Source organism: Microtus ochrogaster (genome assembly GCF_000317375.1).
Source record: "Microtus ochrogaster isolate Prairie Vole_2 chromosome 14 unlocalized genomic scaffold, MicOch1.0 chr14_random_3, whole genome shotgun sequence".
Classification (NCBI taxonomy): domain Eukaryota; kingdom Metazoa; phylum Chordata; class Mammalia; order Rodentia; family Cricetidae; genus Microtus; species Microtus ochrogaster.
In genome coordinates this window covers 14,855,246-14,872,220 of record NW_004949098.1, presented here as the reverse complement: position 1 = coordinate 14,872,220, position 16,975 = coordinate 14,855,246, and the positions used below count along the sequence as shown (strand labels likewise).

The 16,975-nt window shown below is 37.1% G+C and overlaps 1 long non-coding RNA gene across 1 annotated transcript in view; it reads right to left on the bottom strand.

Moving 5' to 3' along the window:
* Positions 1-652: 652 nt before the first annotated feature.
* Positions 653-16,975, bottom strand: part of LOC113458019 — a 23,869-nt gene continuing 7,546 nt past the window's right edge. The window contains exons 2-6 of the long non-coding RNA XR_003378465.1: positions 13,634-13,731; positions 8,589-8,695; positions 8,253-8,385; positions 7,607-7,672; positions 653-715 (exon numbers count right to left, since the gene is read on the bottom strand). This is a non-coding gene — a long non-coding RNA (uncharacterized LOC113458019). The remainder of the gene's footprint in view (positions 716-7,606; positions 7,673-8,252; positions 8,386-8,588; positions 8,696-13,633; positions 13,732-16,975) is intronic.

Below are 16,975 nucleotides of genomic sequence, written 5' to 3'. Positions count from 1 at the left end.
TATGACTCTTCGTACTATACATTGAATATTCTCAGTCCCCAAATTTTTCTCCTCATTAAGAGGGAGCTCCTTAGTTAAGCTTTTCTCATTCATCCCAGTCTAATCAACTGGCTCAGAACCCATAATTCCCGGAAAAATCCAGTGTGCCAGTGTGTATTCTACTACTCGGGTATTTTCAAGAATATTTCCACAGAATTCTTTTCCTATAAAATCCTTATTTGTGAAAAAGAAGGAAACATAAATATCGATTTTGTAGCATCTATCATGAACCCACCATTTGCCTCACAGTGGTTTTAAGAGGAGCTTGGACATTTGATTCTTCTGAGCCAAGACTATTGTTATAAACAGGAATGAACATCAGGGAGATCTTCTTCCTCTCTGGAAACAGTGAATTTTCAGAATTGCCAGATTCCAGAGGCTGTGTCAGTGGGGTCAGACAGTCTTAGAGAAGTGGTTGGAAACATTGTGGATGCCTAATTCAATTACGAGCCCAGCAACCTCTTTCTCTTATTCATAGTGTTAAAAGTGTTAAAGTGGTTTCAGCACTAAGTTTGAATCAACAAACATGTGTTAATATTGCCCTCTGCTGGAATAATAGGTAATAGACCTAGTTGGAGCCAAGAGGAAAATCTGCACTAGAAATCCTACAGTGCTAGGAAAAAGAAAAAAAAAAAAACTTACAGAAACTCAAAGCCTGGAGGGTTCTTCACTCTGCCTGATAAGAGAAAAAAGTAATAATGTCAGATACACATGTGTAAAAACAGAACACACACTCCACTTCTTGCTATCAAGAAATAAGGAAACATCAATAAGAAGGCATTAAATATAGATGCAAAAGTACATACAGTGTGATAATTCCTACAGATATACTCTGTCCCTATTCATAGATATTATATCTGACACTAAGAATAAATCAATTAAGATCATATAGATCATATATATTCTAAGTTGAAAGTTCATTTGACAAACATATCCCTCCAAACAATCAGTCTGTGTTAAAAACTGCTTAATGGTTTCATAGACCCACTGTGATCCTGGATCTGGGGCAAAGAAAATGGCTCTCAATGTCAGTGAACATGTTTCTGCCACATTGGACTGTGCAAGAAGGCTGCTCTTCATTAAAGTACTGTGTTTACACAGTTTATATAAAAATATAATATATAATTGAGAAATATAGGTTAATAGATAGTCATTTATAATATTCAAGCTTGTAGTCATATTAGTTGGGTTTTCTAGATATATAAAGATGTATTTCAGATAGATAGAGAATCTTCAAACCTTTCAAAGACCTATTAAATATGACATTTTAAACATATTAAAACTTAGAACTTTTCATGACAAAGAGTCTCATCTGCTTCTGACAGCACCAATCTACTTCAAGAGAAGGATGAACATCAAAGAGGCTCTTTATGGAGTTTGTTAGCTATTTGGGCAAGAAAATGTCCTTGCCTAGACCTCATTATGGTATGCTATATGAACTGGATAGTCAGGACACACAGAAAAATGACTACTGAACTTGCCTAAAGGTGTGATGGTTCTTTGGGTTCCTGCTTTGTGAAAGAGTCTACCAGACATTCTGCAGGACACAGAAGATAGTTATTGACAAACTGCCAATATATGCAAAACAGTCTTTCAAATTTCCTAGTTCATAGAAATGTCTGCTGGATACATTGAGACAGTAGGCCAAAGATTGGATGCCAAAATGTTACAGAACTTTTGGTGACTGTCCAGGCAGTGAAATGTCTCTGTCAATTCTAGAGTTTTAGAAGTTGCTTACAATGAACTTCCTATTTAGTTAAGTAATAATATATTCTTCTGAAGACTCTGATGGAGTTGAAAAATAAATAGTTATAAATATAGTTTTCATTAGCTATGATAATATATAAGATGTAAAAATTAGCCAATAAGAAATTAAAGCTAACAGGCCAGGCAGTGATTATTTCGGTTTAAGCTAGCTGGGTGACCAGGACAAAAAAGGGGCCCTCTAATGTTACCATACAGCCATCTTTCCTTATCTGGGAGAAAAACAACAGGAACCTCAGAAGTAGCCATCAGAGATGAACAGGAGCCAAATGCCTTATACTTTTTTTCCCTGTGACACTGGCACCTGCTATGGTTTTGAGAAGCTTACTAAGAAGTCTTCAGATCAATGGGTGCTACTCTGGCACTTGGCTGTCCCCAAGGATTTGGTTAAATTAGACAAAACTGCCAGGTTGTTATATGACAGGAAATCAGCAAAGGCCTGGGTCCCCAAGTGTTCTATGCCAAACGAAGAATGTGCAAATTTTCCTATAAGGAATCTGTTGGGTCAAATAAACAGTAGTATTACTACCCTGTGAAAATGGGCTATTGTAATGTGATTAGATGCAGATATACTGAATTTTTTCTGTGCTACACTTTCATGTATGATTTGAATTGTTCACAAAGTATAATGCCAGAAGTAAAAAAAATCTTACAGAGACTCAGACAGTCTTTGGAGCCACTGGAAGTGGGGCCAGGAAATCCTGGTGCTTGAACTGGCATATTGATCACATTTTCCTTGGAGGAATGACTTTCTCAGCCCAGATATTACAAGAAGGTCCTTGGTCCTGCATCAAAGTGATGTGTCAGACTTTGTTGATTCACAATGGGAAGCCTTTCCCTTTCTGAAGAGTGGATGGGTGGTGAGGTGGTGGTAAGTCCCAGGTGGGAAGCAGGGAGGGAGAAGGAATGGGAATAGCTATGTAAAATGAGAAAATATTATATAAAAATAAATAAATAAGTAGGTCTCACAGAATCCTTGTGTTATTTTGTTTTCTTGTATGTACTGTTGATGACAAAATGTCTTTCTTTCACTCAATTTCCAAGACATACTGGTAGTCAGAAGCATGATATTAACCAAAATAACTAAAAGACAACAGCTATAATTTACACGAAGTAAGAGACTCTGCCATCACTAAACTATGATCTTCAGCTAAGCAATATGCTTTATTCTAACTATGCCTTCACTGTTTTCTTTCTCTCAACATGAGCAGTCAGAGTAAGGATTTTCCCATATTGCTCTGTAGGGAAACTGGGCCTCCATTTTTCTCTGCTTAAAAGTGAGTGCATCTCTGCCTAGTATACCTAGATGACACAGATTATTGCTGCTGTTCTCCATGTAAAGTTAATACAAGCCATTTTCTACAATTGTGGATGACCTCTAACATCTGCTCATTCATATATTTGAATCTACTATTTCCTATAAACACATATATTTTATCATGCTCTTATTGATTATGTATACTAGAAAACATGGTTCTCAATAGGTCTGGTTAGGACAGTAAGCTGTAATGATTGCACATAGAAAAACATGAAATATCTCTGCATGTCTCTGTTTGCCTTTGTATATTAGTTACTTTAAAACTGCTTGAGGCATGTCACAGACAGATAACAATATGAAACAGCTATGTATATGGATTTGAAGATATTTGCAAAAGAGCTGTAGATGATGACAAATAATGATAGAGTTGAATACATATAGATCAAATAAAAAGATGAATGAATGGAACTAATAGCACTGATATTTTATATTAGGAAAGCAGGTTAAAGAAGATATGTAAACCTGGTGGTGGTGGTGCACACCATTATTCCCAGCAATTGACAGGGACAGACAGGTGGATCTGTGTGAGTTTGTGACCAGTGTGGTTTATAAGAGCTATTTCAAGGACAGGCTCCAAAGCTACAGAGAAACCCCATCTAGAAAAACCAAAAATAAATAAATGAATTAAAAGAGATATCTAAATAAGTATGACTTTTTAAAATAGCATTAGAAATATTTAACATTCAACCCTCATCTTTTTTGCTAGAAATACAAATATATGCCTCTGTGTAGATTTTTGTTAATCGAATCATATAAACAATTTTCCTTAGTATAGAAGGAATGACTTATTTAGTCAAGCAAAACCACAAAAATTCTAAATTCCATAAATTGAAAAGGAAAAACTTTTTCAATTCAATTTCAATTTTTGCATCTAGAATTTTCAGCTAAGAAATTATTTAAGCAAAAAAGGAATCAGATACAACTGGAAGCCTCATAAGGGAAGGCATAAATTGATCAAATTAAAGACTTTTAAAATCAGTATCTTTGAATTAGAGTAATAGTTTAAGTAGTAATAGAATCTTAGTGAGGTATTAAGGACTATGAAGTAAATCTGTCTTACTATAAAGGAAAACAGAAACTGTACAGCAGAAAATATGGCAGACATTGTCTTAATCAAATATCAAAGTGAACATCTCAATAGGAATTGATCATCCAAAATTGTGAGCCTTCTATTGAGGATAAATGCACCAGTATTTCAGAATGTGACTCGTGTGTGTGTGTGTGTGTGTGTGTGTGTGTGTGTGTGTGTGTGTGTGTGTATTTCTTAAAAACATAATCCAGTTTGGGTCAGTTTAGTGATTTGTAACATAATATAAGTGGTTCCCTTAAAAGAAGAGAAAATTAGTGGCCAGATTCATAGCAGGAAAAATGATTGAAGATAAAGGAAGATGTTATTTAAGTCAAGGTGAGGGCCTCAGAGGACAATAATGCAGCTAATATATTGATCTCTTAGTTTTACTTCACCAATATTGAGGACAGTAATGTCTGATGGTACTTTGATGTCTTCTGGAGACATTCTCTGAAGAAATACACAGAAATGTCTATTCATCTCATACAGAACAGCAACTGAGAAAAGAAGTACTATCCATATCTGGGTGAACAAATGAGTAACAGGAATTTTTTATAGGTTCCGATCTTGGAAATTGGTTACAGGAGGATGGGTGACTCATTAAAAAGACACAACTCACTGTGGCTAATGATTCTCAACATCTGCATTACCAGAATCTTCATTCTAGTCAATGTTCTATTTAATGTATCATTGGCATGTGTCAATTGCAGGGAATTATGCAGTTTTGTAAGGTAGAAATGGCTGGAATTTCTGGTGAAGGTTAAGGATTCATCATTTTCTTTCATCTAGGTGAACTTTTAATAGGCTCAATATTTTGGAGTGTCCTGTGTGGTTAATCAAACATGCTCTAATTGGAAAATGGAGGTGGCCACCTGTACCTCAAGGGCCTCAAGGCTGCTCCAAGGATACTGAGACCTGCACAGAATTTGAAGGGAAATGTGACAGCAGAGGACAGGCCTGTAGAGAATGGTGTGTCTCCAGAACAAATAAAGCCGGGCGATGGTGGCTCACGCCTTTAATCCCAGCACTCGGGAGGCAGAGGCAGGCCGATCTCTGTGAGTTCGAGACCAGCCTGGTCTACAGAGCGAGTTCCAGGACAGGCTCCAAAAGCCACAGAGAAACCCTGTCTCGAAAAACCAAAGAAAAAAAAAGAAAAGACAGATCACAGTGGATGATTCTTTTAAAAATGGTTTTCATGGTTTGGGAAAAATAACATGGTGGAATAAAGGAGAAGTACAGAACTCACAATGGAAGTTATAGAAGTCCAGCTTCTGATCATGTGTGTAGAGAACCTGAGAGTTGACTCAAGAAACCACAGGACCAAGTTCTCAGCACAAAGATTTATGTACCCCAGAGGGACGAAGGGCAAAGAATAATAATAATAATAATAATAATAATAATAATAATAATAATAACAGAACATAGAGGTCAAGAGAGAAAGGGAGGGAACAAGCAGAGGGAGGTGTAGGTGTCCCAGAGGGATAAAGGACTGCCTCTGGATAGAGGAGAGATAGACATGGCCCATAGATAAATAGCAATGGTGGTTTATAAAAGTAAAGGGTGAAACCCTGTGTTAGGAAAACATGTTTTATTTTAATTAGGCATGTTTTTTTTATGTGAGTCAAAGCAGGATTTAGATTCCAGGACTTCAATACTTTAATAACTGATGTTGGTAGCCTCAGGAGAAAGAAGTGACTAAATAAGGGAAGTGACCTTGGTGGCAATCTTTAGGAAAGCAAATATTTTCGGTTTTTGGTCTTTTTGTGAGACAGAGGAAATGGGGGGGGGGGGGAGGCAAAGCCTGAGAAATCCATGTTTGTCATGTTTGAGCTAGTTAGATTTACTTGTGTCCTTGCTGAAATGGGCACATTCTTGAGATGCCAGGAGGCTTGGGCCCAAACCAGACTCTGCCCTCAGCATGTAACCCCACTGTTGCCGCTCCTAACACTGCTCAACCTGCTATGGTGAGGAAAGAAAGCCAGAAGAACTACGTAAGAGCTGCAAACAGGGTGCCAGTATGGTGTAGTACACAGAAGTCTGGGGCTCTCTAGGGTATTGCTCAGAAACAGGAATTGCCTAAGCATATGATTCCCTGACTGAGCAGCAACTAAACCAGATGAGGAACATTCATGTTCTATATTAAATTTTCTCAAAAGACCTCAGTGTTCCATGCTGCTCCTGCATGCCATGTTAATGTCATTGGTTAGCACTGCATCCAGAAACCATTTGGATTTCCATAGTCTGTGCTGCTTCCAATTGCTATGTGCAAGGAAGCTTCCTGTGCAGTGTTATTGATTATTGCAGACTTATAACTGATAATGAGAGATATTTAAGGCTTCTGTGACAGCCAGCAATACCCCCCAAAGAAACATTTCTATCTTAACAAATAACTATTTTTCTTAATTACAAAGATTTAATAATCTTTTCTATTTCCATTAAAGTGTATTGTGCAACAGTATTGTTGATTCCCGCCATACCACAAACTGAATCCCAGCATTTTCTGATTACAAATAACAGAGCATTATGTTAAATTGATTCTAGTCTGTGCCAAACATAAATGGCACCTATGTTTATTCAGTTTTTCCCCTAGTTATGAAAATGTCATATGTATTAATTGTGTAGCATATTTACCATTGAAATTGTAAAATGAATTTAGTATGTTATACATATGTTCCTGTTATATGAACCTAGTTTCACAATTTTTAAGTCACTAGGTTGGGGGCAGTGGAGATAACTCAGGTAATAAAGTACTTACCACATAAATTTGAAAATAGGAGTTTGGATTTCTACCATTCATATGAATGTTTTGTGGGTTAGGAACCTGTAGTTCCAAAATCAGAATACATACTAAATAAACAAACCAGCACAAACTGGCTACAAAACAAGATATATCAACTAGTTCTGGCTTTCACTGAAAGTCTCTCTCCTTCATGAATGAATTTTAAAATATTATGGACAGTTCTTAACATCAACCTTAGGACTACATATGCACTAGCACACATGAATGTGTCTCCACAAATATGTGGATCAATCATGTAGGTTCACACCGTACACACATTTTTTTCTTCTCCTACACACGTACAAAACTGGAAAAAAAGAGTTAACTGATTAATATGTGATTTATTTGATACAAATCAAAGGTAAATTCTTTAGCCATATTTTGTGTGGGCCAGTCATCTTTGCCTCCACCCAAATAACTACATCTTAATGAAAATTTCCTCTTAAATTTATATCCCATGTTAGTTGTACCATATTGAAGACTATAATAGTTTGAATGTAACTGGAATACATAGTGTCATAGGGATAGATACTCTTAAGAAGTATGGCTTTGTAGGAGTGGGTATGATATTGTTGGTCAAAGTATGTCACTCACTGTGGATACTGATTTTGATGATTCCTTTGCTCAGGATACTGACCAGTGTTTTAGCTGACTTCCCGTTGCCTACAAGATGCATCACTGTGAGCTCCAGGCACCATTCTCCCTGAAATGATGATCATAGACTAAACCTCTGAAACTATAGAAAAGTCAACACAATTAGATGTTTTCCTCTATAAGAATAGCAGTGGTAATGGTGTCTCTTCCTAGCAATAGAATCTCTAAATAATGCAGGTACTAAAATTCTAAAACATCAACCTAATTGGTCAAACCCCACCTGAACTAAGAAAGTAGATAAGAATAGTTTACCCATGTAAATATTAACTTTGAATATGCTTTTACTTTTAAAACTTTCAATAATTCTTTGACAGTATCATAAGTTCATGCAACAAATTCTAATTATTCTCTTCTCCAGTCTTCTCCCATCTCTAGAACCCCACCCCCATAACAGCTAGTGCTCTGGATCCCAAGTAAGGACATGGATGAGGAAGGAGATGGAAGAGGATGGTAAGCTTGAGGATTCTACTACTATCAGTAAAAGTTGTGTCTGCTTGCAGAATATGCACAATGGTCCTTCAGAATGAGCATGTGGTGTTTAGACTTTTTAGACTGTAGAAGAGCAAAACCAACAAAGGGGCTGTGCTCTGCGAAGATTCACTGACAAAGAGGAAGGGTGTGAATCTCACCTTGGTATGCAAGCTGCTGAAGTCAACATTTCATTGAATTTTAGGAAGTTTTTCATGCTTTGCATCCTTTGGATTAACCTTTGGAATTAAATAATTTGAAGTATGAAGTCATAAACATGAAAAGTGATTCAACCTGAAAAGAAGAAAAACAAATGATAAAAATAACTTCCAATATTTGCAAATAAATTTAAACACTTGGGTTTTTTTTTTTTTCATTTCAGGATCAACTGAGGTTATTGTGATTACTCTGATTCCACTCTACCCATGAATTTCCCTTAAAGAACCATCTCCTACAGGTAAAGTAAGAACCTCCTACACAGTAATGGAGATACTTACCTCTATTGGATTCTGAGAAGTTAGGTCAGTTTCCAAAGCTATTATGCGATATGATCCCTGGATTCCCAGACAGGTTCATTGACCATGGGTCAGGAAAAAATTTCAAACTGAAAATCAGAAGAGTAAAAGGCAAGGAAAATCAAGTCCATTACTACACATAAAGCATAAAATATCTGAAGTGTCATACTTCAGGACACAAACATCCCTGGTAGGACTAAGCAGCTTTCCCTGTTTATCTCTTCTCAGGGTTAATGAACAAACCCCAACCTAAGCATTCAATAGAAGACATTACAAAACTCATAGCATTCAACCCTTTAAGATGTCTCCCCTACACATATTGAGCTACATTCAGGGAAATATTCCTTTGAGCTACAGCAATCTTGGCATGGCCAATGAGTTAGAGAAAACCAGGCTTCATATAAATTCTAAGGAAAGAAATTTTAGAAAATCCATGTGAGCCAAAGCTCATTCTAATCCCCACTGCCTTGACAATATTTGGTTGATTTGTTTCTACAGGTATAAATCTTGGGTTGAATCAAGGTAATACATAAGGAGTAAATGTTGGTAATTTGCAATTTTTTGTTTTGTTTTCAATACAAGTTGAAACTAACACTAATTAATAAACTGAAATTGTTATTGTCCTGTTTTGTTAAGTTTTTTTTTCCTTTCAAGCCTAATATTCTACTCTACTAACACAGAGATCTAGAAAAGCTGCCCTCTGAGAGAATTTCACTAAGAACAATTTGCACAAAAATAAATATTGGTTTTTGATCATCTGTGGGGTCTCTGTGACTATCATGGTCAATTGACTAATGATCAACAGAAGGCAGGAATGCAGTTGGGGTCATCATAACTAAGAGATGATGTTGGTTCAAACTTCATGAGTCTGACTCCATGCAGTTTATTTTAGGAATAATTAAGATCAGTACAATTTGAAAAAAATTGAGACAGAAGTCTCATTTCTTCACAAAAACTATATGTGGCTTATTTTTTATGTTATATGATCAAATAGAAATTGTTGGCATTATCTTTAACCTCATCGTTAGAACAAATGATTTTTATTTCAATGCCTTGTGCACAATAAAACACAAAATAAGACAAATAAATATACTACATCTAAGCAACTTGTAAAATACAAATTATACTGATGTGGGAGTGTCATATATCAATCTGTTGATTTCATTGGTTAAGTAATAAAGAAACTGCTTGGCCCTCATAGGCTAGAACATAGGTGGGTGGAGTAAACAGAACAGAATTCTGGGAGGAAGAGGAAGTGAGCTTAGACGCCATGCTCCCTTCTCCCGGCCAGACGTGATGCAGCCAGCCACCAGGTCAGACATGCTGAATCTTTCCCGGTAAGCACACCTAGTGGTGCTTCGCAGATTATTAGAAATGGGCTAAATTAATACGTAAGAATTAGCCTAGAAGAGGCTAGATAGAAATGGGCCAGGCAGTGTTTAAAAGAATACAGTTTGTGTGTTGTTATTTCGGGGCATAAGCTAGCCAGGCGGCCAGGAGCTGGGGTGGCAGGAATGCAGCCTGCAGTTCCCACAACAGAATGGCGCCCAGATGTGTGGACAACTGAATCCACTGAAAGCCTGAGAAAGCTTGGGAAAGAGTAAAGCATGTTTTCTTGGTAGCAGCAATTTCTCGGTTCTGTTCTGCTTGCTAGAGGCAAGCAAGCGCCTCATCTAGGAGAGGCTTCCTGACTCAGCTTCAGCTGCAAAATCCTGCAGCTCTTAAGAGGTCCTGCCACGAAACACTTAAAACGGTGTTGGTGAAAAGCTGAAGGCATGCTTTTTGGTTTTCAGCCATTGCAGGAAAAAAGTTGTGCTGTTTTAAAATGCTGGCCTTCTGGGCCATCCTGCCAGGGCAAACTCTGACTGTTTGAGGCAGGAGGGCTGACTACAGAGAGAAGACTTGAATGTTGTCTGTAGACATAACGCTGCAGTTTGTTTGCTGGCAAGGACCTTGAAAAGCCATAGAGTTGTGGCAATAAACATGGCTACAGCCGGTACCTCCGCCATGAGGCTGAAAGCTACAGAATGGGCTGGATCCAGCCGTCAAAGCCACAGCTATAGTCCTACTGATATTGCTTAGTAAATTAAAGACTCATGTGGTCAGAAAAAGAGAGATATACAGTAAAGAGAGATTCAAAGACAAAGAAAATTTCTAAATGATTTACAGTGTGTTAAAAATATATGCAGGCTAAAAGTTAAAGTTCTTAAAAATAAAAAAAGGAAGAAAGAAAGTAGTTGGGTGTGGTAGGACACACCTTTAATCCCAACACTTGGGGGGCAGAGGGAGATTGACCTCTGTGACTTCAAGGTGTGGTAGCACACACCTTTAATCCCAATGCCTGGAAGGCAGAGTCAGGTGGATCTCTGAGAGTTCAAGGACAGCCTGGTCCACAGAGTTATTCCAGGTCAAAGATATACAGAGGACCTGTCTCAAAAAGCAAAAAATAAAAGTAAAAATAAACGAAATAGAGGTTAAAACAAAGCTGCACAAAGATGGAAAATACACAGAGAATATTGATACTTTATGTTATTATGCTCTCTTTGAATTATTTGAATGCTGAGGAAGGAGCAACAACTGCTAAAAGATACTTGTTTATAAATGCTGCTGAACTGATCCAACATAGATATTTTCAAAATACCTTGACTTTAAAATTTAAATCTAAGGATATGATGCTTTGGAAAGGAGTTTCTACTTTTGTTTTCACAGAGGATGAGACCCTGTGGATAGCTTCTATTCCAATATGGTATGATAGACCACGCCCTCCTGAAAGATTTCTGTGAGCACCCTCAAAAAATTGCTTCGCTCAACTGCCAACTGAGATGAAACTAGCACACAGGTTATACCATGAAAGACCTAATTAACGACGCCCCCATTCAGCAGGAAGCAGTTTCGAGAAAAAAACTGCACCCATGTTCCCAAATGTGGTTTATAAATGTTCTTTTACATTTAAAGGGGGATATGATATAGGTATGAATAATTTGCATTGATATGAATCTTGATTTACTGATATTAATTTAAGGTCAGTTTTGTTACATAGATGTGTGTGTGTGTGTGTGTGTGTATTTCTGATATTGATTAAGGTATTGTGATTATATAGTTCATTTAAAAATGTAATGTATATAGGTTGTTAATGGATAGTCATCTATAATAGTTAAATTTGTAGTCATGTTAGATTTTCTAGATGTGCATAGATATATTTCAGATAGGCATTCTTCATATCTTTCAAAGACTACAGAATAGGACATTTAATGTTTTAATAACTTAGGACTTTTCAGGAAAATGAGACACATCTGCTCCTGGCAGCACCAATCTACTTCAAGAGGAAAATGGGCATCGAAGAGGATCCTTATGGAGTCTGATAGCCATTTGGGCAAGAAACTGTTCTTGCCTGGACTGTTGCATAAATTGGACACAAAGAACCCGCAGAGAGAGGACTGCTGAACTTGCCTAAAGGTGAGATGATCTTTCGGAGTTCCTGATTCATGAAAGAGTCTGCAAGACATTCTGCAGCACACAGCAGATAGTGACTGAACTGCCTTTGAAATTTTCTGCTTCATGGAAATGTTGCTGGATACTATGGACCTGTAGGCCGAAGATGGATGCCCCAATGGTACAGAGGAACTTTGGGTGACTGTCCAGGCAACGAGATGTCTCTGTCATTTCTAGAGTTTTAGAAGTTGCTTATTTCCTGTTTACTTAGGTAGTATTATATCCTTCTGGAGTTTTTGATGGAGTTGAAGAATAGATAGATAGTTATAGTTATAGTTTTCCTTAGTTATGGTAAAGGATAAAGTAGATATAGATATTGTAACTATAAATATTGCTTGATAACTGTTTTGTTATGTGTGATTTTACTATGTTAAAGTTAAAGCGTTTCTTTTTTGTTTAAACAGAAAAAGGGGAAATGATGTGGGAGTGTCATATATCAACCTGTTGATTTCATTGGTTAAGTAATAAAGAAACTGCTTGGCCCTCATAGGCTAGAACATAGGTGGGAGGAGTAAACAGAACAGAATGCTGGGAGGAAGAGGAAGTAAGCTTAGACGCCATGGTCCCCTCTCCCAGCCAGACGCGATGCAGCCAGCCACCAGGTCAGACATGCTGAATCTTTCCCGGTAAGCACACCTAGTGGTGCTTCGCAGATTATTAGAAATGGGCTAAATTAATACGTAAGAATTAGCCTAGAAGAGGCTAGATAGAAATGGGCCAGGCAGTGTTTAAAAGAATACAGTTTGTGTGTTGTTATTTCGGAGCATAAGCTAGCCAAGCAACCAGGAGCTGGGTGGCAGGAATGCAGCCTGTAGCCCCCCACTACATTATACCTTCCATAAATATGGGTTCTATAGTTTGATGGGAAAACCAACCTCATGTTAAGGTTTTATGGAAGAGTCAGGTGTCATTTTAGAAACTTAAACTCTGCAAAGATCACCTGGGCAGAAAACAGGCTGTGCATCCCTTCTTTTTAAGGCTTCAGACTGTATTTAACATTCTTTTCCCCCCTAGTACTTCTCTATTTGAACAAGGACCTCCACATCTCCTATAATCATCAAACATGCTATTTATTAGTTGCTATCAGATAAAAGATCTTTTGATGAAAATCTTTGATTTCTGTGATATTTTTGTGAAAAGAGGAATGAGCACTTGAAATATCAAGTGTTTGCTTTTAAAAATAAAAACAATATCTAGGGAATGTAGAACACACATTTTGCCTTCCATCATTGTATGAATTCGGAGTATCCTGAGAATGTCCTTCAATAATGATAAGAATTTAAATACTGTGGCCTGATGGTACTATTGGATGCATTAAGGCAATGTAGTAGACATTGGTTACAAAATCATTTGTTTTAACAATGAGGTTTAAGATAATGTCAACAATTTCTATTTGATCAAATGATATCAAAAATAAGCCACATGTAGTTTTGTGAAGAAATGAGACTTCTGCCTCAATTTGTAGGCTTCCACTACCATTTTTAGCAGAAGGTCACTGGCTTGGGCTTGCTCTCTTGGCCACCAGTCCCTCATACCTGGTCCTGTGGAGGTCATTTCCTTAGGCCTGCTCTGGTAGAAGATGCTCTCATTGGATTGGATTACCCTGACACTGACCAGTTGTAGAAACTGTTTCCTGTGGAGTAGAAAATTTCAGAGATTTGGTTCAGATGAGACATAACCTAGAATTTATTCACATTCCCAGATATTCTACTCTGCTTTGTCAACTTCTTGTCAAGTGTGACTGAGCTTTATAGCATTCTTACAGGAACAAATGGAAACTGACAAAGAACAAGAGTTAGAAAATTTCAACTATCCACAAAAAAATCTAGGATGGGGAAGTCATGACACTTCCATTTCTACAGAACGCACAAACAAGACTAGCTTGCAGACTGAAGTGCTGTGAAGTTAATGCTGCTGAGTAGCGAGGCTTTAGGGACAGGGAAAAACACATTCCCTCTTAATGGTTACTTTATTTTCTCATCTTGGTTTCCATTGCACTCTAATATTCATGCTATTATTTTCTCATTGCTCCATCTTATTTTTTTTCAGTTTATATATCCCCACCAAATATATAAGGCAATAAAAGGATTTTAATTATCCAAGAATACCTGCAGCCTTCATTTGGGGCTGCAGAGTCAAATTATCTTCTGTATTCTACTCTAGTCAGAACTTAGTTTCACAATTTGATGTCAGAAATGGGTCTAAGAATTTAATCACTGCCAGCTAGCAAGTCTTGTGGTCAGGGCCAGGTGGGCAGAGCTTTTCTTTGAAATTCATCTCACACCACTAACCAACTGCTCTTTCTCATGGCCTAAATCATATCTGCCCTCAAGGTAATCAAGGTAACCCAAACACCATTCTTCAGGATTCCACCCCCAGGGTTTGCTCCAATATTGAATGGCTGGCTTCATGTTATCAAGAATTGCCTGCCTTTCTTTCCCATCTAAAATGCACCAGGGGTTTCTCATTCTGGCTAACTTCTCCATAAATGGTATCTCATGCCATTCCATACATTTTCCTTCATAATTTGCCCTTCTTCTACCAAATATCCTATCATGAACTCTTTCTGTTCTAGGGTATCCATAAATTCCCCCAGAGAGTGAGCCAGAGTCTTAATCATAACATTAATGGCCTGAATCAAGGGAGGGAACTGATGCATCAGTTCCTCCGTATTCAAGGAGCCGTTGGGAATGTTTCCTGGTTCCTTGAACAGATTAAGTTTTTGTCAAGAGAAAAATAGAACAGAAGAAAGGATAGCAGAGTCAATGCAAGAAACCATCACCAGGAACAAAGTGAACGAGATCGTTGAGGCTGATCAGGCTCCTCAACTCGAGCAGACTGCCAGGGAGCCGCCGGGGCCAAGCTCCAGGAAGCACAAGTCTCTCATTTTGAGATGGCCACCACCTGAGAGGCATTTTGTCACACAGGCGAGACAGCCGTGGATGTGGCAAACAGATATTTCTTCAAAAAAGAGTACTTGAAAAACACTTACTGCCTTTAAAGAAATCCACAGAAATTCCTAATTAGCTTCAAACACACATATATATTTATTTAATATATATTTAATATTTTAAATTTTGGAAGCTATATCTTATCCTTAACTCATTTTAGGCTTTTAAACAATAAAGATTGATCATATTTTTAATGATTTGTGTAATTTTCTACTTTCTGAAAACAAGAAACTGTTTTACCTCTGTATTAGTGACTGAACCCAAGACCTGTGCCTTCCCATAGAGCTCTACCCATGGTAAAATGTTCTTAATATACCTACAGCAGATAGAATAATCAAAATGTAAATAGATCCTGTGACACTCCTGTAGTTACACCTGCTGAGGAGCCCAAGGGAGGACAGTTTAAATCTAGGAACTGTGCACCGGCATCTATAATAAAGAAATAATTGACTCAATGAGAATACATTTAATACATTGTAAATTTTGAGTATTTCCTACATGTATATAATGTATTTTGATCAGCCTTGGCTGAAACTCCCTCATGTGTCCCCATCACTTTTGCTCAAAGATAATGTATGTGTGTGTTTTTTTTCAAAATAATCCCACAGAGTCCAGAAATGTGTGTATATCTATATCTATATATCTGTATATATAAATTGAATGTATTTTATTGACTGGGTGTATGCATTTCTTGTATCACCCTGACCCATGTCACTGTCTACAGAAATATATTTCTTTTGTTTTGGTATGTGTAACTTTTCATGACATGATTTCTCTGCATAGTTCTTGTCCTGTAACTTGGTCTGTGGACCAGGCTGACCTTGAATTCAGATACCTGGTTGGCTTTGTCTCCCACATGCTGGAATTGGAGGCATGTACGACCCCCAACTGAGAAACATATTTCATAAAGGTAAAGAATATTTGAAAATAATGATGCATTTATTAATTATTGGCATTGTTCCTACATTAAAGAAATGCTTTCTTTTTCTAATAAGTAACTGATTTCTATCTATTTGATTCTGTAACAAGTGTGGAGACCTTTTTTTAATATCAAAGTTACTGAAATTTGTGGAATAAGAAGATGATTCTCGAATTCTTTTCAGACAAATGTTCCGAGGATATTACTATAGTCTCTGATCATTTTTCTTCTATTTAGTATTAAGCTGCATTTTGTTAAAGTAGAATCACAAAAGCCAGTTGTAAGACTTCTCTGGTAGGAATAGAATAAGTCTATATAGCACTCTAGAATACCAATCCATTCCAAAAGTGCGAGTATAAAAGAGAAAAATGGAGAGGTTATATCTCATGATATTTAAACTTGGGATTACATTAGATGATATCTAAAAGCCTTCCCTGCAACAAAATTTACGATTATAATATATGTTAAGAGAGACAAGAGCAAAAAAACTGAAATAATAGCAAATGGGATTGTGTTATTTTGTACATCTACAGTTCTCAAATATATGATCAACAGGTAAATTAATAAACCTATACAAAATACATAGAATCTAAAAGACATTTTATTCATGTGTTGGCCGTGGGTAATTTTCTCATAAAAATTTAATTACATACTTGCTTCAAATAATTTGATGATTTGGACCTTGAGATTTCAGTCCGGTGCTCCAATGTGGGTCCCTGTCTCTGTCTCCTTTCATCTCCTGATGAAGGTTAATATTCAGGAGGATGCCTATATGTTTTCTTTGGGTTCATCTTCTTATTTAGCTTCTCTAGGATCATGAATTATAGGCTCAATGTCCTTTATTTATGGCTAGTAACCAAATATGAGTGAGTACATCCCATGTTCCTCTTTTTGGGTCTGGCTTACCTCACTCAGGATAGTGTTTTCTATTTCTGTCCATTTGCATGCAAAATTCAAGAAGTCATTGTTTTTTACTGCTGAGTAGTACTCTAATATGTATATATTCC